Here is a 23,363-nt window from a genome sequence, read left to right as displayed (position 1 = left end):
GCATTCTCTAGAACACAGCCACAGCAGAAGAGCTGCCCATTTAAACTATTTCTATCATGTGATTCAGATTCTGGACTGAGCTCAAACAGACAATTTACAGATAATGGGCCACATTCAGCTAATGTGATGCTATTAGAACTCTACAGGTTCTGATGGGGTTGTACCATTATCTCCTGTGCAAAGGAGATGTTAATTTCTCCCAGTAAACAATAAAATAATGATTCATGTAGAATGCTACGATGCAAGACTAAATACAACCCAAAATTAAACATGTATTTTCCCCTTCTTTCAGGGAAAGCATTTCATTGGCTTTTTCTGCCTGCTAAACATTTCTTCCTCCTTCTATAAACTGTGTTTCTGCTCAGGCAAATTCTTCATTTATTGATTCTTTTCTTTTTACTATTCAACCTACAATCATCCATTATATGGTCTATGTCACTGGAGCTCTATCCTATTTGCCATGTTTTTGTTTCTGAGTGTATCTAATTTGATCTTTGCTTTTAAATGCATTTCTCCTTCAATGGAAATCATATTTCTTCCTATAAATGTATTCCCCCATACTTGTTTCTGCCACTATGTGCTTTTTAGATTACCTTTGTTACAGTATTATCAAACCAGAGCAATAGATTCCTCCTTATTTCTCTGCTGTGGATTTAGTCTGGATTCACACAGATATAATGGTGCAGAAACTGAAATAGAGCATTTTAAGGTGTTGGGATCAATCTTTTTCCAGAAGCCAATACTTGTATTTATGTGGATGTGTTTTAATAAATATTTCTCTTCCTTCTGAAAATGCTGTGAATAACAAGCAGTAATGGAATTCTGCAGGGGTGGTCTTAGAAATTTTGCTGGTTGCTATTTGCTGGCTTTTACCATTTTTCTGTCCATCAGCTGTGTTTATTCACTGTTAGATGTAACCAGTTTAAATCTCACTTATCTAAACCTCTCTAAAACACATAGGTACATTTTACATAGGTATATTTACATAGGTAGTAAATATAACTCCCTGCCTTAGAAAAAAATACAAATCTTTGAAGCCATCTAAAAACTAACCATTTTTTCATATGCTCAAGTTTTTACATATTATCTGAGCTACCTGGACTCATGTTTATCAGGACCATAAATTCAATACACAGAAGGAAGAGGAGAGACTAAAAGACTTCTGAAGTTCAACCAGAAGCATTCCACATTTTGTTCTAAGATTTACATGCAGGTAAAAAAGGTAAATGGTTACTGATCCCTCTCTTTCTGGGAGCTTCCAAGGGCTGATACTGCTGTGTGTTTTAATGTTGAATTACAGGAGGAGGAGTATTCACTGGTTCATTCAGGTCTCACCACCTGGATATTTATGTATACAGTATTAAGGAACTGGCACTTAGTAGTTTAAGGAAATGACACTCCTTAGTTCAAAGGAAACTTTCCTTTGAATTATACAGATTTCAAACCAGTCCCTCCAAAAGGCCTCAGGATAACTGTTGAGAATAATTAAAACATTCATTCTCAAGAAATGAATTACAGTAGATTGCAACCAAACTAATCTGATGCAGGGACTGCATTCCCTTATTTGTTGCCTTCACAAACAACATATATCACAACTTCCCCAGGATGCTGAAACTTCCTTCAGATGGATTAGCCAAACTATTTCTAAGCAATTTTTAAAAATCCATTCTAAAAATAAGTAATTCTATTCTGAATATAGCACCCTTACTGAACATTTTGTTCTTTTAGTCTTCACATGTTGCATCTTTACTGATCAATTCATTCTTTACTGAACATTTTATTCTTTTACTCTTCATATGCAAGGAAAAAGTTGACACCTTTTACTCAAAATATACTAAAATATTCTGGAGTGTACACACTTTCCCTTTACTGATCACTTTAACTGTGAAGTTGTCACCAGAAAATTTTAATCAGAAATTCTTCAGCAATCTTGGCCCAGCAAGTTCTAAACGACAAAGTAACTTCCAACAGTCTTTGCTGTTTTCTGTCTCAGAAGAAAACTGGAATAATCATAAAACCATAAAAATTCAGCACTAACATGTTAAACCTGCAGTGCAGTTTTTACTAGGGCCTTCAACCATAATGATGAAACCCAATTCATTTTGTGTAGCTGTCACTCCACAAGAAGAAACAGCTTTGCAGAAAACACCACAACCGATTTGTACCCCTTTGCACGTGTACAATTTAGGTACAGTCTAGAAATAATCCAAGCAGCAGAGATGGAAACTGTTTGGAAATACAAACGTTCTGTTGCAATGAAGTCAGCCTGGCTTGAGGGGCTGTGCTCTGTCTCGTTTGGCAATGCAAGATGCAAATATTTTGATTATCTACTGCTGTCACATGACACACTGTCACTAGCTCATAGATTTGAAACCAGTACAAATGAAAGGAGCACAGAATGACACCCATATGCAATAAATATTGACCCCAAAATATTTACATCATATATTTTCACTGAAGCTGTAGGAAAAAAACCCAAGCTCTAGCACACTCTCCTTAAGAAGCCTTGCAAGTATTTCAGTGAAATGGAGGTACAGCATTTTTGCAGTTATGCTTTTCACCAGAGAACCCACACTTCTGATGAAAGAACAGAAATAGCTGAAACACTAGGAGGGCAGCACCTTTCACATGATTCAGTTAGGCATGAAAAGCTATGTGTCATTCCAGTGCCTGAAACAATTTGAAAATGCAGATGTTGGAGATTTAGTATCTTCATAAATATACATATGGATAGCAGAAAGGACCAAAGTAAAAATCACAGAATCACTCAATGGTTTGCGTTGGAAAGAACCTTAAAGACCATCTAATTCCAACCCCCCACCATGGGACACCTTCCACTACATCAGGCTGCTCAAAGCCCCATCCAGCCTAGCCTTTCAATACTTCCAGGGATATGGCATCCACAGCTTCTCTGGGCAACCTGTTCCTCACCACCCTCAGAGCAAAGAATTTCTTCCTTCTATCTGATATAAATCTACTCTCTTCCAGTCTGAAGCCACTCCCCCTATCACTACCCATCCTTGTACGCAGTCCCTCTCCAGCACTCCAGTTGGCCCTTTTACATACTGGAAGGTGCCATAAGGTCTCCCTGAAACCTTCTCCAGGCTGAATCATCCCAGCTCTCTCAGCTTTACTCCCTAGGAGAGGTGCTCCATCCCTCTGACCATTCTGGTGACCTTCTTCTGGACTCTTTCCAACAGAGTCCCTCATCTTTCTTGCAGTGGCGGCCTCAGAGCTGGCTGGAGCACTCCAGGTGGGGTCTCACAGGGGCAGAGTGGAGGTGGAAAATCACATCCCTTGACCTGCTGGCCACGCTGCTTTTGACGACCAGCACACGATATCCTATTTGATAGGATATCGTGTGCTGGTCCCAGTACTGACCCCTGAGGAATGTCACTGGGACATTGGGCAGTTGAGTGAGACCATCCAGACAATTCTTCATCCACTGAGTGGTCCACCTACCAAATCCATGTCTTACCAGTTTAGAGAAGAGGAGCTTGTGTGGGACAAAGTCAAATAGTTTTCTAGGCTTGCACTATCACTTGCACTATCAGTGAGGTGATCTCTGCATGTGCAGTCCTGCAAGAAAGCCAAGACTCACAGATGGGGTTTTGGGTGGAGTGCTTGTGACCTACTTATTTCTGAACACAAGGGAGATTTATCTTGTTTCCACACAATGGGACAACAAGACTTTTCAAACACTCCTACTTTTGTGTGCTTTCCTTGTAAATAAACGCTCTTGCTAGACCAAACACCACTAAACACGTTCATTTTCCTTTCTCACCGAAAAGGTAACAAGATCCAGTATGCTATCACTCCACATGAATCTCAACACATTCATGTGTTACTACAGTTCTAATGATTAACTAACTAATATTCACAAACTAAATTTCACTATTTAGCATTTACAAAATTCTTTCTGTCTGGACTACACAGTATGAAACATCAGATGAATGCAGAAGATGAAAGGCAACAGGCTCAGAGGCTGTTCATATATTAATTTATTTTAATATGCTTGAAATAATTTTTCAGAAATACTTTACTTTTCACTTCAAATGTTAATACATATATCACTGTTGAAGTAGAGATAATTGACACCCTGTGGATGCAGAATAGAAACAGACAGTTTTTCTTAATACATACAATATTAAAAAAAAAGGTAAACAAAGGAATTCCTAATTACCTGTGTATTGAACTCAAGGGCTGGCTGAATCATCTCATTCCTAGAGCTATGCTACCATTTCAGTGCTTCCCATTCAGTAAGACATCAGTCTACAACAACTGGAGTATGTGGTTAAAATACAAGATTTTTTTAATTTCCTGCTCATAGAACATTTATTATTTTATTAAATTAAATTAATTTAAAAAACAAGTTGCCTGCTTAAGAAATAGCAAACATCTTCAGCTTAATGCCTTTGCTGAGGGTAGCAGGTGAAAACACCTCTTTTTTTCAGAATCAGTGACTGCCATTTCAGGCTGCAAAAAATAGAAAGCAGTAAAATGTCAGCTGACACAATGAATATCTGTATAAAAGCAATGATACAACTTGGCTAAAGCTAGGGAGATGTATGTGATAGCTGAGGGCAGTAGAGCTGTCAGACTGCTATGCAGATTTTATTGTATTTCTTATTAAAAAAAAGAAACATCATTTATATTGTGCACCACAGATACAATATTTTTGCATTTGTTAGTACTTACTTTTCTATCAGCACTTTTACTTTTTCACTGACATAAATTTGAAGTATTTGTAGCCACAGAATAAAGATATGCAACAGGATGTAGACTTCATTAACTGGCATCTGCTTGTACATTTGTTCAATTAAATCAGGTCAATACAAGTGTTAAAGCCAACTTGATCAAAAAGTAATCTTATTTACTTAGATAAACAAAATAATTGCATTAATCAAACCAGAGCATCTGCCAAATTTCCATTATGTCAGTTTTAGTGAAGAAGCAATCCCAAACTCCATGGGCAGCCATTCCAATGCTTCTGAGGATATTTGACCTACACAAGTGCACATCATTTGCATCCCCATAAACATGAGAAAAACACATTTATTTCTTACATCTGTCCTCTTTTGGTAGCTTTGGACTATTATGTGACCTTTCCTACCAATATAATCTGGCTGGCACTTATTCAAAGAGTTTGTTCCTGCCAAATAATTTTCCCTATGACAAAAAAGCTTCCTACTTCTCCCTCTGTACTCCCACACATATTTACATCCATCTTTGATAGCCTATGGACTGCCAGGCCTTAGCAAACACTCAAAAAAGTTGGCAGAAAATAAACTGTTCTAGCTGAAGAAAAACTAATTCAGAATGTTTTTATTATCTGAGAAAATATGTTAATATTCACTGTCCACTGCAGTTGATGTTGTTGTTCTCAATGGCAGTACATAAAGACCATGAGCTCATAAAAAACAGGACAAGGATTAAAAGAGTATCTAAATGTCAAATAACTTGGGTAAACTGGGGTCATCAGTAAACAACATGGTGAAGCCAAAATGTATTTTCCTGGTACACAGTGCTGATGTGACAACACATAAGAACAGTGAGAGTAGTAGCAAATGATGTAAACCACTTCCTACTGACACTAGTACAAGCCTTTACATTTTTTTAACAAAAAAAAAAAAGGCATCATATAAAAACAGAATGAAAAATCAATGGCAACGACTGGCAGGAGATTTTATTCCCTTTTTTTACTCTTAATGAAGCAACAGTACAAAAATTATAAAAGAAAATAAGAAGAAAATTCTACCCAACAGACACCGTTAACTTACACAGTAAGAATTTAACATAAACTCAGCTAGATCTATAATCCTTCCAGTTTTGCTTCAATGTTTGTGTGTACACATTGATTGAAAGGATATATACATAAAAAACATAATATTTTTTTCCCTGAAATCTGTGAAGTGGTCATGGAAGCACATTTGGTCTGAAGACCAACCATTACAAATATGAGAAAGCCTATTCAAATCTAGGACTGTAAACACTCAATATGAGATAGATTAACTTAGAAAAGTTTGGGCTTTTCTCCCAAACAGTACTTATTTTAGGGTCTCATAAGACTTTTTTCAGTGACTCTCTATAAAATTATTCCAGTCCACAACATACTGTCTTTAAGTGTATTACTTATAGCTCATTTAGTGCTCAAGGTTGTGCCTTTTCGGAGTGCTCAGAGTCTGGCATCCAAGCACCAGTTTGTGATCTTATAATTCAGTAACCCATCTCAAATCTTTTACAAAAAAGAACAGATTCACTCTATTGGATACTTGACATAAGAACACTGAATGTTTGGCAACTTCAGGCAAAACCACCAGACAAAACTACCATTTTCTGAACCATCTAGTAGCTTGCTGACTACTTCATAAAACAGCTCAAATTTTCCTGTTCCAAGCCATGACTTCTTTTTCCTTTACTCTTGCCTTTTTCCTCTCCCCTCCCCTTCCCTAGCATCTGCTTCTCTTACTCCAGTTCTTCCCTTCTCTCTTTTTTCTTTTTTTTTCTTATAAAAAATAGCAACATCTATCATTAGAACCACTGCGCAGCAAAGGCAGTGAAAAGAAACTCAAGTGAAAGTTGTGTGACAACAGGAATGGTACTCCTTGAGCTCACCCAGAATACTCTTGCTGTATTTTAGTGCTAGTCTATCACATTCTTAACTCTCCAGCCCTGGCTTCCTCCTGAGCAGAGATGCACACAACCATTTCGCAGCAGGAAGATGTGATAGCATATTTCAGTTACAGCTTCCATATTCTGAACACTTGTGATCACTGAAAAGCTCCTTTACTGCCAATAATACCATATATTGCTGGACACTAAAGAGGCAAAAGATTCTACGGAAAGAAATACACGCTATAATAAACATCTGAAATGAGGCCAGTCTTGAATTTTGTTTTATGAATTCTAGATACAGGCTACATGGCAACCACATTTCCTTTTTCATGAATGACAGAAACAAGAAAAAGGAAAACTGCTATTAATTCTTCAGAGAGCGTCAAGTCCTTAGACCCAGGGTCACGCTGCTGTATTTTAAGCACTTACATGAATGAGATATGTAATTGCCCCAGGCCAGTGGAGAGGAATATTTAGATCTTTGACAAGATGAAGCCTCTGAGGGGCACTTCCCTTTCCATTGACTGTATATGCAACCTAGGACAAATGCACTCATAATTTAGATGGCTCATATGAACCCCAATACAGATTTCATAGGCAAGTTACTCAACCTGGACTAATTAGGGTTGAAACAAAACCATCTCTGAACAAAATACTGCAGAATCTGAATCAAATGTCTACTGCAAATGCAGTTTTAGATTTGCTGTTCCAATTTGTACCACATAATTGCAAGCAACTATTGCCCATTTCATCTCCTCCTTACATTTCTAGAGCTCAAGAGTTGATATTTGTTTGTAATGGGCTTAGAAAAAAGCTTTACATTTCAATTTCCTGATGCCTCTAAATATTCTGTTACAGGGAAGATTGTCTACTTACCCCTCAAGAAAGTAAACAGATAACTAACCTCTTCAAGTACAACATATGTCTCTATAAATATTTCACCACACATTTTGTTGTAGAAATAAAGTAAGAAATAACACACCCACTTCCACTAGAATTGATTCTGGCACTTACACTTGCCAGACAGACTCAACAAGTACTGGATGATCATTGGTGTGTGGCTGTCATCTTACAAATACACTTTAAATTCTAATCCCAAAGTTATAAATAAATCATTTGTATTTACAAGCCCTACCTTAATTTGGTTAGACTATCTAAAGCTGTAATTCAATATTTATTAGAAAAGCTTTTTTGTTTGATTGTTTTTTTCATTTACTGAAAGGAAAAAGGGGGTAAGTGAACAAAGAAGGATCACAGAATCATTTAGGGTAGTAAAGATGTCTAACATCATTGAGTCCAAACACCACCTTGTCAACTGGACCATGGTATTGTCCCACATTGTTTCCTGAGCACCTCCAGGGACAGTGACTTCACCTCTTCCCTGGGCAGCCCAATGCCTGACCACTATTTCCATAAAGAAATTTTTCCTGATGTCCAATCTAAATGTCCCCTGGTGCAGCTTGAGGTTATATCATCTCATCCTGTCACTGGTTGCCTGGAAGAAGAGCCTGACCCCCACCTGGCTATGACCTCCTTTCAGGGAGTTGTAGAAATGATAAGGTCCCCCCAAGTTTCCTTTTATCCAAGCTAAACAATCCCAGCTACCTCAGCCACTCCTCATGGGACTTACCCTTGAGACCCCTCACCAACTCCACTGCCCTTCTCTGGACACAATTCCAGCACCTCAGTGTCCTCCTTTAATTGAGAACTGAATATGGGATTCGAGGCATGGGCTCACCAGTGCTGAGTACAGCAGGACAGTCACTACTCTGATTCTGCTGGCCACACTATTGCTGACACAGGCCAGGATGTCATTGGTCTTCTTGGCCACATGGACACTTTGGCTCATGTTCAGTGGCTGTGGACGAGCATCCCTAAGACTTTTTCCATTGAGCCATTTTCCAGTCATAAAATAATTAACATTACAAAACAAATTTTGACTCATAATCAGACCCTAAGTTCAACCTAGCCTTATTCTTATTTCCACAGAGAAATAAAATCTTGGTCTAGAGAAATTATTAATCACAAAGCCAAGTCAGTATTTCTACCTTAGAAGCATAACATGGGGGAAAACCCTGTCTGCCAAGCAATTTATTACAACAGTTGTAATTGTAGAGAGGTGACTGGATCTCTGACACTGAAATTCGTCCTCCTGGAGCCTACTGTATTTCTGCACTGTGCTCTGGCAGATCTTGGTGTTATGTGGTTCTGTGCTTCACAACACCCTGGAGTAATGCCTTTGGCAGGCCTGGTAGCTGATTCATCTGTCCCTTTGGTCCCTGTGAGCAGGGTTTGGTTACCAAGATGTACAAACCTATTCCTCTTGGATAGCTAAAATTTCTGCACAAGGCTGCAGATGGGACATATAACTATCAGATGAGCCTGGAATTCTATTCCTGGAACTGTACCTGGATGCCAGATGGAATAATTGCAACACCCAAAGGGACACTGACAAGGGATACTGGCTACCTGTGATTCAACCAAGGAATATAAAACCCTCAATTACAAAATTAACACAGATTTAAAGAAAGAAAAAAAAAAGGAAGAAAGAAAATAGAAAATAGATGACCAGAAGTTGCAACGGTATTGGACTGAAATAGCTAAGCACATCAAAAGTAGCAGGCAAAAATATGGCCCACAAATTCTGATGCTAAACAAATTTCATGTCTCCTGTGTAAATTCTCCCATTTTCTGTTCTATTTTGCTAATTTAATCATAGAAGAAGCCCCACACTGTTTCATTTTTTCTTCAATGAGTCAAAAATAAAAAAGGCATGACTGATTACAATAAATACTTAACTGATTCAACTCCTTTTCAGCCCCTGTCTGTGATGTTCATTTACACCTTTTCCACCCAGACACCCTCAGAGTACATTACTTGAATGGGAATTTCAACTCTCAAAGCTGCAAAAAACTCCAGACAAACAATGTTTTACAATGTATGCCCTGGTACTGTAAACATTCACTTTCCGGAATAGCTCCTTGCCAAAGTCTTGAAAGGCAGCAGGATTTTTACCTTGAGTAAGTGATCAGTTCTTAATATCTCTACATGTACAGGAAATAACCATATAGAAACAGCATCTTCAAGGAATTAATCCTGCTGGTATAAAATTTGTCCTTCAGAATTACATGCCTGGTACCTGTGCTTCTGATTCAAGCATTCCAGTTCTTTCCACATAGAAAGGGGAATAAAAACATAACTTGATTACACCAATATTACAGTTCCTACCTATTTTTTGACCTAAAACGATAAAAGGTGTACATTTGAGTATTCAAGTATATGTGTATCTGAAAACTAGAAGAGTGGCTACATTTATTCATCTCCTGTGTTCAAAAGTAATCTTTGAAAATTCACAAAACAGAGTCAACAAGAAAAGCAGGGAAAAATTCAGTTGTTCTCCTTAATTCTACATCAAATTAATTGAGCAACTTAATAGCAGAAGTGTATCTGTCAGACATCACTCACTTTACAGTCATTAAAACTCAAGGTAAGAAATATCAGATGGAGAGTAGAAGAGCTGTAAGATACAAGCCTTTAAACAGAAGAGTAAAATCATACTCCATGCAAATTGTTGTTCAACTAAGGCAATTTTACATATTTCAATTTCTTTACAATAATTATTTAAAAGCTGTTGAACAAACTTTTGGGATTTAAAACAGGCAATATGATTTAGTTCTGGGACAAAGTAGGACCAATTCTGGATCATGTGTGTGCATTCTCTTCAAGAAATCTAGTGAGGCAAAATAAAAATAAGCCCATCCCACGGGGGCATCCATTAGAAACTGGGAGAAGACTTATTCGTGCCATTCCTGAGTATATTTTCTGGGGAAATTTGATCAGGATAAATGTACTGGAAGGATACCTCTGTAGAGAGGTAGTCAAACAGGAAAATGGCTCCAGGCAAAGCTGCAGTACAGACCTTCCAAGAGAGTGGCTTGAAACAGGCTCAGCAATGAGTTCACTTCTGCTGATGGCTGACAAAAGATTGAGAGACAGAAAAAGGGGAAGGAGCAAAGGAAGGCAGGAGCTTTCAGTGTGATTCAAGCCACTGTAGCCAAAGAAATCAGAAATTCCAGTGGGAAATTTTAAAAGGCTGCAGGTATTTCAAGTGGATGTTGGCTGATTTGAGTGACAAGCTGAAAATAATGCTGCCCAGTTCGGTGCAGCCACAGTGGAGCTGCTGCTGCACAACTCTACCCATGTTTGGCACAGATAAGGGGAGCTTTTACTGACTGTCTGGAGAGACCAAGGACTTTGAGCAAGTTGTTCCATCTGAAAAGGAGCTATGAATGATTAAGCATTGGATGTATGTGTCAGAGTACAGGGCAGTCCTAAAAGAGCCCTCGAAGGTAAGCCATACATCCGCCTGACTGCCCCCAGGCTTCTGCCCCCTTGCACAGGGCTCCCAGGCTGTCTGCAGAGCACAGAACAGGCTGGCAGACAAACACAAACCTGGGACATTGCTCTAAAGCACGCAGGTGCATGGGCTGCTTCAGAGAATCTTTGGATAGTGACAGAAACCAGAGACACTAAATCTAAATTATACCTTTGTTTTCAAACATGCAAGAAAAACCAGGACCAGCCAAAATACCAGCAGATAACATTAGGAGCAAGGATGCAATTTTACCTCCCTGGGAAAAGAAGTTAACATCAGTAGGCTTGCAGTACTGATGCCAGATGGACTTTTTCAAGCATCTGTAGATCAAACTGAAGTCTTCAGGCAAATCAGAGACAAATACATGTCAGTGTCCATGACCCACTCATAAACAGTATCAGGGAAACTAAACCAACCAAATAAGCAAATGCAAACAAACCTGGAGGCAGAACTTTCTATGTTTTAGGCATTAACTGAGAAATGCAATGCTGTAATTCCTTTGTGGTCAGCTACTCCAGCAGAGACATAAGGCAAAATTACTCCAGCTAAGCAGGACTTAGAATAATTTTGATAGAAGTGTGCAAAGCATATGATCAGAATCAATATGCTTTTAAAGTAAAAAATTGTTTACGCAGAAATGTGTTACAGACATGACCAGAATATTGCAAAATTCTAAATGAACATTTTTCTGCTTGGATTAGCCATGCTAAATGGGCAATAGTTTTGCCCTTTCTTTCTATTTCCTTTTTCTTCACAACTCAGTGCTTAACACAGTGCCTCTTAGTTCAGATTAAAGTGAGAAGAGGTAGGTCACTTGTGGGGAAAAAAAAAGAAATATTAACTATTTGTACTGATAATTTAGCAACAGAACCAAGAAGTACCAACATTTTGGAAATGCCAGGATGGTACTTTAGAGCCACACTTCGCTTTTTTCCATGGTCTACGTATAAAGCAATTGTTTCAGTCTCAGGAAACATCCCTGCATGTCACCTCCAAGTGTTGAGAATGGTGAATCTGAGCAGCAAGGGACCTGCTTCTTGGCTGTAGACAGGTGCTTCTCGCTGAGCTCTGTGAGCACGATGTCTGGGAAGGATGGAACTGAACCTCCAACCAAAATCTCTTCCCTACTCATACTTGTGTGGGAGAGCAAGAGCCACACAGGTCTTGCTGTCTCCTTCTCTGTTCCCATACCCAAATACATGAGAGACAGCCTATGGTAGCATTTATACCAACAAGCTACACCTTTTCAATTTCCAACTAGGATTAATCAAATCAGCTGATTTGATTAAACTGACCATTAAAAAGGAGCTAATGAGACAATACATAATATCACAATCAATGTCAATCACTTTAAATACAATCACAGTAACAAAAGCAGAAAGACAGACTTTGAACTACTCAGTACAAGAAAGAAGGAAAGCAAAAAGGGACTACTGCATCGTTTTCTGTAATTCTGAAAAGATAAGTCCCCTTCATCTCCAAGCTACTGCAGTAAAATATAGTACTTATGGAATCTGAAATAGATTTTCCAAGGAAAAAGATATGCCACTTTCATGCCAGCCATAGGAATGCTACTTTACTTGTTGTTTTCCAATGACAGTCATAGCAAATCTTAAGCATGAATCTTGCATAATCCTGCAGCTCGTTCTCTCTTGTTTGTGGATTTAATTAGAGATGGATAAGGTATGGCCCAGATAACTTTAAATATAGGAGAAAAATATTTACAACAAGTTACACAATAAAGTAATTATATTTACCACTGCAAATGTATGCTGTTTATTTAATTTGTTTAAAAACATTGCCAAACACCTTCCTCTAATAACCATCATCTAGCAACACAGAAAAGATGTGAAGGGTGTACAGTTATGCTGAATACTCTCTGCTGGAAACTTTTATTTCCATGGAGGTCCCTGTGAGTGCATATTATGTAAAATGAGTGTTGAAAGAATAAACAGGGCATAGAGAAAAGGGATGGACTGAGGCTTTGTGGTCTGAGTTAGTTGTTTGTATTTGGTACTTTGATGATGCTACAGAGTTGTTATAGCAACAGGCCAGAACGCTCTTGGGGAGAAAAAAAGAAGGAAAAAAACCCCAACAAACCAAAACAGTTTATGTGACATGCAGGTCACTGTGCATGTTTTTATTGACCAGACATGGGGAATGGACCCTGTCTCATTCTGATAACCTCCATAAAAGCTTGAATTTCTCCATTGTTTCACTTGGGACTTTACAATCCATTAGACTCACAATCAAATGTGCACATCCCTCCTTTAATCAAAATAAAATTTTAGCCAGCCTGGTCAAGTAGAGGAAAACATATGAGGATATTCCAAAAACCAGAGAACTTTTTCCTGACTGTATTGGGTCTGGCTGAGCTGGAGTTCATTTTCCTTTGGCAGCCCTCACAGTGCTGTGCTTTGCATTGGTAGCTGCAAAGGTGCTGATAACACCCCAGCTTTTTGGCTACTGCTGAGAAATGCTGGCACAGCATCAGTGCTGTCCCCTCAACATTCTGCACCCCACCAGCAGGATGGAGTCAGGCAAGATCCAGGGAGGGGACACAAGCAGGCCAGCTGACCCAAATTAACCAGAGGGACATCCCATACCATGTGATGTAAGCTCAGCTAGAAAAGCTAAAGGAGGGAGGAGGAATGGGGAGCATTTGTTATTTCACAGTGTTTGCCTTCCAGAGCAGCCCCTACACGTGGTGAAGTCCTGCTTCCTGGGAAGTGCCCAAACATCGCTCATTGATGGGAAGTAGAGATAATTTTTTTTTTCCCCTCTGCTTAAGTGTGCACCAACTTGCTTTTTTTTCTTCCTTTAGTAAACTGCCTTATCTCAACCTACAAGCTGTTTTCTATCTTTTTCTCTCTCCCCCCTGTCCCACTGGGAAGGGGAGTGATGGAGCTGGCACCTGGCACCCAGCCACGGCCACCCCAATGCACTGACTGCTTCATAAAAGCTCTGAAAATCCTTAACTTTTCCTCTTCTGCCGCTCATGCCTTCACTTCACCTCCTGCTTTTGTGATCAACAACAGCAGCAACTTCTAATGTAAGTGTTTTGAAAGGATTAGTATGGCAAGAGAGTTGACCTGACTTAGACTGAACTTGGAACCATGGAAACTCCTGAACTGCAAACAATGTCAGGCTCTTCATCATTTACTGTTATGCTTGTCTGCCTCCTTCTCATTTACCTTTGCTGGATTTTGAAAGACTCACCAAAACCTGAACATTCCTAACAAACTTCTCAAGAATAATAGTTAGTGTCTGGAAATTTCAAGAAAACCTTTTCCATTTTATAAATATAAAACACCAATAAGGGATAATTCATCATTATAGGCCAATTTTAAGTATTAAAACTATCCAAATATGTTATTCTTACTATTTTTTTGGGCAGGAAAATCATGATAAAAATTTATTTAACAATGCATCACAAGAAAGAAAGCATTAAAAAATCTGAATTTTAGTATCTTCATCATCTTGAAAACAATAGATAGAATTAAAAGGGTATTTTAGAAATGAATTAATTCTAAACATGCATGTCAGCATTGGTGTGGGGAAACTCACACATCACCTTGATGTGGTAATGAAGACTGACTATAAAGAACCAAAGCAACCTGGACAAATGTTCACATCTGGGTGCATGGCATGTAGCATATTGTAGTTTTTGGTTTAAATTGTCAAATGTAGATACAGGAACGGTAACATCAAATTATGACAACTACATTATTTGGATACAGCAAATCTAAGTTTCTAAAGCCTTCAGGGCTCTACAGCATGTCAAACATTGTTACATCCTCATGTTTAGTGGCCCTTAAATGTGGATACTAATTATGTAAATACCTACATTTTACATAAAAATCCTCCAGGACTACTGGCAGGCAAGGGGACATACCTTTTGTATAAACAAACACACGCCAGGAAGTGGCATCCACAATGTTTCAGCTCTTTTTAACCTAGGACTGGCACAGAGCTGGAGGAGGAGGTGAAGTGCTTGAGCAGAGCATGACTTTTCACTGATGCCTTTCACCCACTTACCAAATTCACATACGACATAAATGTGACTCCCTGCACTATGCAGGGAACAAAGATATTTTCGAAAACACATTCAGTTCAGCCCAGAAATGAATTGGCCCCTGCACATTCAGCTCCGTGGGTATGTGCTGAGGATGGCTAGCTGGCTGAGGATTACTCATGGCTGTGAAACCTGCTCTCAGCATTCACAGCTGATAAGCATACAGTGCATGGCCTTTTGGCTGTCTATATTTGTATCACTCTGCTTAGAGGGCTTTGCATTTGCTTAGCATTGGTCAGGTCATTACATCAGGCATCAGTGCTTCCCCGTAAAGCAGAACGATTGCCTGAAGCAGTTTTAATCAGTTTGTAACTGGAAATGTTCCATACAGGTCAATGGCTATCAGTTGTTGGAGTGCGCATAATGTAATTAGAATGGGCTATAATTGCTATTTTGGACTTAAATAAGGGCCTTTTTGCTAAAATCCACAGCTCTATATGGATAGATACTGAAGTCTCTATCTTGTAGTAGTGTCACAGTCCATGGAGGCTTTACTCTCCAAATCAAGAAAATCTGGACTGTTTGAAGAGAAACATTATGCATAAATACTTCTGGAAGGTCAGAAGGATGAAGGGCTTGTTTGGCTTTCTATAAGTCAATATTCTGCTGCCCTAGCTCAGCAGAATTTAGAAGCAGTCTTTATCTTATTAGTCAAAATAGAACATGTATTGATTAATACATGTTGGGGTGCATGAAAAATGTTACTACTGTTACCACATACCTTGTAAAGCCCTCCACAGACTGTTCCCTGTTATGTCACACATTATTCACTAGACAGCAATTTTGTCTTCTAAGTCTTTTGGACTCAGCTGTCTTATTTCAGCAGAACCTTGGAACAACAGCTCCTAGATGTCCACACCCCTAAAAGCATTCATAAACTAAAAGGTCAATACCTTTCCTTCAAGCTCCCTCCAAGCTTCAGGATTTCCTGCAGCTCCTCCTCAGCTAAACCAGTGAACAGCTTCTAAAGAACTTCCCTGTGTTTCTAAGTTATTTGGTAATTAAACAGACCTGTCTTTGAGAGGAAGGTCATACAATTATTCTGAGGAAAACAAGATAACTTTTCCAGGCTCCTGATGGTATCTGCTGCCCTCTCATTGCATTTTACATATTTAAAACCTAACTTTCATCACAAGGTAAAATTAGCACTGAAGCAGATAATTTTTAAAACATCAATTCATAATGTTAAACAGAGCAAGGGACTTTCCCTTTGAATTCACATGTTAGCATCCATCCCTACAGTCTGTGTGTTTCTTTTTTTAAATGGCAACAGGAAAAAAAAAACAAAACCAAAAACAGGGAGGCAGAGCAACTGCAATGAGTAATTATGAACTAAAATTGTATTTAGTGTTAGAAAAAGTTTCCTTTTGTTATTAGACAGCACTGTTGACAAAGCACTTGGATGTATTGGTTTAGATTGGGCTATATTTGGTAGCTACTTCAGAGAACAGACATGAGCACAGTCTTCATTCTGTTTATGCTCTCAAAGACACTGAGATAGAAAAGGGTGTTTGGGCAGAGATACAACCAATTCTACTGATATACTCACTGCTTTGCATACTAAAATAATAATCTGTTTCTGTTTTTCATATTCCATCATCCTCTCAATGTACTGGAAAGCACTAAAATTTAGAGCTTTGTCACTGGCATTCCAGCAGAAACGGGACATGAGCAGCCCGAAACCTTACCTGTGATGGAGAACTGCATAAAAAAGTGTGGGGAAGATAAGGACAGCTCCCTTTGCAGAGGAGTATAGAGCAATTTGATAAAATACAAAAATTAGCTAGACAGGAAAGATATAGTGGCTTCCACAAGATGAAAAGCACAAAGTGAATGTGATGGAAGAAGATGAGGCAGTGCAGGGATTCCCAGTGTGAGAGTTCTGAATCCAAGATTACCAGAAAAAAAAAAAACAAACCTACAATTGCTTTGAGTGTCTGCACTTAAAAGAAGAAGGAAAGAGGAGAAATATGTGAGATAAAACAGAAAAGGAAAGGCAGTGTCACTAAAGGGCATGGAAGTAAGCTTGGATCACACCAGGATATGTTTTAGAAAATGACTGTAGATATGCATTGGCAATTACAAGCAGAAAGAGAAAAAATAAAATTAGTTGTAACCTTAAACAAAAATAGAATATGAATGGAAAAGCGAGCCTGGGGCTCCTTATTTATCTATGTATTGTTGAATCTCGATCAAGGAAACCTTTGGATCCAAATGGCAACAATGATCAAATAAAAAAATATATTGACAATAGTTAGTTCTCATCCAGATGTAGGCTAGAGAATTCACAAAAGAGTTTAACTATCATATATATACAAAGGGAATACTTTGGTAGCAATTAGAAAAAAGAAAGAAATTCAAGCATGGTATCTTGTCTTAATACAGCCAATGCTGAAGAAACCTTTCTAATCACATTCTGCACATTTAGAACTTGGAGGGGGGTGTTTGTTTTTGTTTGTGGTTTTGTTTTTTTAACTGCTGTGCCTGTAACATAATTATTAATTATTCAATGCATGGTTCTGTGGAGACAAATGCCAGTCTGTTTCAGATGACCAGCTGCTGGAATTACAGCCGACTTGTTTGCTCACCTTTCTTCTTTACAGCCTCAGTCTAGTGCCTCTCTGTGGTCTTTGCACACTCCTTTTGCTGTTCCCCTCACCCCATTCTTGATAGAGAGGCGGAAATTTTGAAGACGAAGAGTGAGAGGAAGGCAAGAGGAGACCACTTTGAAGTCCTTCTTTCTCCCCATGCTCTGCAGACTTCTCTACTTGCAACCTGGGGTATGCTCCCCTGTTTCTGAAAGGCAGAAGAGAGGGAGGGGGCCACTTGGCCTGGTAACTTGTGCCCAATCTCCTCACCTGTTTGTAGAAATGGGTATCAGTGCAACAAACTTTAGAAATATTTGCTGTTCACAGCCATTTATAGCTGAGTGAAGAAAAAAGGGGATTGAAGAGCATTGCTACCCAAATATGTTTTGGCTTGAGTCTGATTGCAAACTTTAAAAAAATCCAAACAAACAAAACTTCACTTCCTCTTCACAGCAGGGAGGCTTCACGGGAGTAATGAGTGCACTCCCAGATATTCTTGTTTATCCTTGTTTAATCAAGACCAAAATGCTAAGCTTCATAGGCAAGATCTATTATGCAAATTAACTTGAATAGTTCAAAATGGCTTAATTTGTATTAAAAAGATCCCATTAGTATGTGCATTCTTCAAACAAAAGGAAATCTGTATACTTGTCTAAGGTGTTTTTATCTGTATAATTAATGTAATTGTAATAGCTGCAAAATGAAAATCTGTAGGCATATCCTAGAAAACATGAAGTAGCCAGTAATAATTACCATTCCTATTGATATAATATGCTAACTGGCTGAAGAGCTCCCTTGTAGAGACTTTTAAATGTGTTTAGTTTTGAAAGAGCATGAAAAATCCCAACATCACAGAATGGATAAGACTGAAAGGGAACAATGGTGGGGTCATCTGGTCCCACCTGCTCAACCACGGTCATCCCAGAGCACACGGCACAGGACTGTGTCCAGACAGTTCTTGAGCACCTCTAGCAAGGCTAAATCCAGCACAGGTTAAAAAGCTAGACATTCAATTCCATACCAAGCGTGGTTTACAGCTTATATGAAATATTTCATTCCCCTTAATGAAATCTAAAAAGCACATAAAAAACACAGTTAAGGCACAAATGCTGAGAGACAAGAAGTTGTTGGTTTGGGGTTTTTTTAAGCTTGACTAAATAAATTCACATTGTCCACAGCATTCCTAACTTTATGCCTGGGCAGAGGTCACACCGAACGAGGGGGCACAACATACATGCTCCAGGCTGAGGACACACCAAAGTGAGCTGCTAAGTAAGACCTAAATTACACCTTTGTGAGGAAGCTCAGCTGAGAGGGCAAAGCCATAGAGGACAAATTGCCACTTTGCCCTCAGATATTTCTTCCTTCAGACACAAACAGAATTCCATTCTCCCCAGGGGGCTGGGGAGTTTTTTGCCCTGAGGATAGATAGATATGATTTTCTATCCAGACTAGGCAGAGCCATAATACAACAACCCCCTCCAATAGCCTGGCTAGCACTCCAGGGGACCTGGGCTTCTGAACTGAGCTCCTGAGCAGATCTCAGCCTGGCTCTCCACTTCTTGTGTAATAATCATGCTGCTTTTCAGGATGCTAACATCATGGTCTCAAATTAAAACCTGAAAATCCACAGACAGAATCCAGAATGTGGATTTTATTCCAGATTTGAAGGGTTGTTCACTGGCATTCGAGTAATGTAGGAAGGTAAAATATCCTGCTCTCAGAAGAGTAGGATAACCTCTGTTAATAAGACCTGTGGAAAGCACACACTATTGAGCTGAGTATATAAGAGCTGAGGATATAATTCTCAAGCAGCAGTGACTGAATTGTGTCTAGAGACAGGAGTGTCACTCTACTGAACACTGTTTCCAATCTAGCTGTTTGTTATGGTGTCCTTACTCAAATGATTTGTACTCAAATACATATCAATATATCCAAAGAAAAAAAAGACTTTTTATGCTACTGATGAGCAGACCATAAGTGAGCCTGCATCTTTGATATCTAAGATGAAAATATTACTATTTCTATTATCAGAGAACCAGGCTACAGAGCTCCCCCGAGGAGTTTTCACATTATTTTCTGCTCACTATACTCTTGGATTTATATTCTAGTAGAAAACAGAAGTCATTTGTTTCCTAGCATACTCCAGTTTGCAAGAGGAGATCAAGAACATTATGTGAACAAGATGTCAGAGGAAAAAAAAAAGTCTAGCTGTTTGAAATGATAATTAATTTACCATAACAAATAGAAAGAAAAAACATTTGGCAGGTGGTGATTGACTTAGCATTGCTGCTAGCAAATTTCAGTTTACTTTCAGTAACAGCATGTTCACTGCATAGTAACCCTGAGTTCACTTTGCCAAAATCAGTGGAGAAACAGTCTGTCAACTGCAATAGAAGTAGCTGGCTCTAGGGAGCTGGTCTAGAGTACTCAAAGTACTGAGTAGACAAGGCTTGTCTTCCATTTGGGGGCACACCATTCACAGAATCAATTAGGTTGGAAAAGACCCCTGGGATCACTGAGTCCAACCTATAACCCAACACCACCCTGTCAATTAGACCATGGCACTGAGTGCCAGGTCCAGTCTTTCCTTAAACACCTCCAGGGACAGTGACTCCATCACCTCCCAGGGCAGCCAATTCCAATATTTAATTGCCCTTTCTGTGAAGAATTTTTCCTAATGTCCAGCCTAAACCTCTCCTGGTGCAGCTTAAGACTGCGTCCTCTAGTCCTGTCACTGGTTTCCTTGGAGACCAACCCCCACCTGGCCACAGCCTCTTTTCAGGTGGTTTTAGAGAGTGATAAGGTCACTCCTAAGCCTCCCCTTCTCCAGGCTGAACATCCCCCAGCTCCATCAGCCGCTCCTCATAGGACTTGCTCCAGACCCTTCACCAGATCCATTTCCCTTCTCTGGAAGGCACATTCCAGCCCTCCAGAGCTTTTCCTGAACTGAGGGGCCCAGACCTGGACATGGGATTTGAGGCACAGCCTCACCAGTCCCCAGTACAGGGGGACCATCAGTGCCCTGCTCCTGCTGGCCACACTATTGCTGATACAGGCCAGGTCACCATTGGCTTTCTTGGCCACCTGGGCACTGCTGGCTCATGTTCAGCTGCTGTGGACCAGCACCCCCAGGTCCTTTTCCACCAGGCAGCTTTCCAGCACTCTGTCCCCAGCCTGTAGTGCTGCACTGTGGCCAAGGTGTACTTTTTTAGTCTTGCTGAACTTCATGCTGTGGTCTCAGCTCATCTACCCAGCCTGTCGAGATCCCTCTGCAGAGCCCTCCTAGGTCCTAGAGTCATGGATCTAGGAACCTGGAGTCATCTGCAAATCTGCTAATGGTGCACTCAATCCCCCGATCCAGCTCATCAGTGGAGATATTAAACAGAGCTAGGCCCAACACAGATCCCTGGGGACACCCCTGGCACCAAGACATCAACTGGATGCAAAACCATTCACCAGGACTCTCTGGGCCTGGCCATCCAAACAGTTCTCATCCAGCAAAGGGTGCACCCATCCAAGCTTTTCCAGGAGTCTGCTATGGGAGATGGTGTCAAAGGCTTTGCTGAAGCCCAGTAGACAATATCCATGGCCTTCCCCACATCCACCAGGCAGGTCACCTGGTCATGAAAGGAAATCAGATTGATCAGGAAGGACCAGCCCTTCCTAAAATCATGCTGGCTGTTCATAGTTATCTTTGTCTCCACTCTATGGGCTGTTCTTTATATTTACAGAGGCATATAAAGTACTGAATAGTAATCTTCTCATTTTATCTGACCATTGATGTTCAATGAGGCTCATATTGATCTATCCTGTACATCAAAATGTGTAATTTGAGAAAAAAAAAATACAATTCTAAAATGGAAAATGGAAACAGGAAACAAGGACTGAAAAGGAGGACTGCAGATTAAATATTAAAGAACACAAATATGGCTTGACCATCTAAAACAATTCCTCAGCTGAGAAATGTCAGCTTTCTACAAACAGAGTTGCTTCCTTGTAAGTATTTTATAAATCACTATTCTGCTGATGAATAGTATGCAACCCGTTAAGCCCCTAGAGATGTTATATCTACATCAGAAAAGAATGGCTCTATTTTTAGCCACAAACATGTTCTGGGTAAAGAAAGGCAAAGTAAAGCCAAGGCAATTAAACCTAATAGCTGTGCACAGCAGTCCTGTCAGGCTGCCTCTCCATAGGTGAATGGAAAATGCAGTGGGACTAAAAGCTCTGTAGCTAAAGGAAATTGCACAATTAAGATGCTTTTCTGATTTGGTATTTGTAATTTGTTTTTTTAGGGGAGAGAAGCCATGCGTTTGAGATTTTCTTCTAATTACACAGAAAACATTTCAGTGACATTTGGTCCCCTGATCCTATACCATATTCCTTCCAAGAATTAGAAATAGTGTTTTTCAATTTCTTAGCTCCTGCTCTTTTATAGTTTAAAAAAATTAAAAAACGAGAGGAAGATCTAGTCATGCACCATTTGGCTCTCTGCTTTCCTTCGACAATTCTCAACTCCACCTCTAGTCTTTAGATCCTTGGGAAAAAAACCCCACCAACAACCAAGCAAACACTGAAAAAAAACCAAACAAACAAAAAAGCCCACAACTAATCAAACAAACAAAAACAAACAAACAAACAAACAAACCCCCCACACACACAAAACCCCCCACAGCCCTGAAACACAAACCCAAAAGAAACTCCTAACACAAAAAAATGCTCATTTATTTTTCAGATATTGCAGATATTTCTCCTTAGCCATTGGCCCAAATCTGACAGTGCTTGGGTACACAGCCTTTGTAAGATACAATACTCAGGATAAATAGGTGCTAATTATGTTTTGAAGAGTCTCTTAGCACTTTTTGACATGTTGCATCTCCAAAAATTGTCTGCTCTGAAAATTCAAATAAAGCTCATCTGAAGTGAGATGTAGCTGAAAAGAGCCATTAGAAGCAGCATGAAGGCATTCTGGGACATTATTTGTTGGCAATCACAAAAATAAGAAGAATCCTAGGAGCTTTGAAGACTTTTAAAGAATGCAAAATTACAAAATACTATTTGGAGTCCAATCATTATGCTCAACTATGGGAAAGCACAGTTTTGGAGGAAACAAAGGAGTAACAAGATTGCTAAAATGGTGGAACTGAGCTGTCTACCACGTTGTTGAGTGACATCCACTTTTCACAGCAACAAGCATGGAAGTTTTACATCCAGCACTGCTTTAAGATCAAGTTTTCAGCATGACATTAGTACCTGATTTAAAGAAGCTGCATTTAGGTTTGCATTGGAAAAACATAATATCACTAAACTGGAAGATTTACCATGCTGAGGCTTACACACTATGCCCGTGGTATCACACATCTGGACCTTCGCATCTTATATCCAAAGAAAAGGACCCAAGAGCTCTTCCACATGATGCTGTGAAGAGCAGAAAATAATCACAGTGTTTATCAGCCAGACCCCTGAACAGGGCATTGAAGTCCAGCATTTAAGATATGTCTTGGAGTCTTCTCTCTGAGTATGAAGTCTTGCAGTGCTTCTGCTCACAGGCTGTGATAAGGGTCAGCTGCAGGTGGAAAAAAAAAGGCTGATAACTGGTATATCTAATTGAGCTTCCAGCACCTGTGAGGGTTTTTCCTTCTTGGGAAAACATAATCAGTAGCAGACAGCTTTTTAATGTATGTTTATAGGGATGCTGGAACCAGAC

General features: G+C 39.5%; 1 protein-coding gene across 1 annotated transcript in view; it reads right to left on the bottom strand.

Moving 5' to 3' along the window:
• Positions 1-23,158, bottom strand: part of GABRB3 (gamma-aminobutyric acid type A receptor beta3 subunit) — a 77,218-nt gene extending 54,060 nt beyond the window's left edge. The window contains exon 1 of the mRNA XM_005422702.2: positions 23,024-23,158. The gene's annotated coding sequence lies outside the window, so the exon portion shown is untranslated. The remainder of the gene's footprint in view (positions 1-23,023) is intronic.
• Positions 23,159-23,363: the final 205 nt, after the last annotated feature.

Source organism: Geospiza fortis, unplaced genomic scaffold, assembly GCF_000277835.1.
Source record: "Geospiza fortis unplaced genomic scaffold, GeoFor_1.0 scaffold366, whole genome shotgun sequence".
NCBI lineage: Eukaryota > Metazoa > Chordata > Aves > Passeriformes > Thraupidae > Geospiza > Geospiza fortis.
Note: the sequence above shows the minus strand (reverse complement) of the source record. Positions and strands in the feature narration are given on the sequence as shown.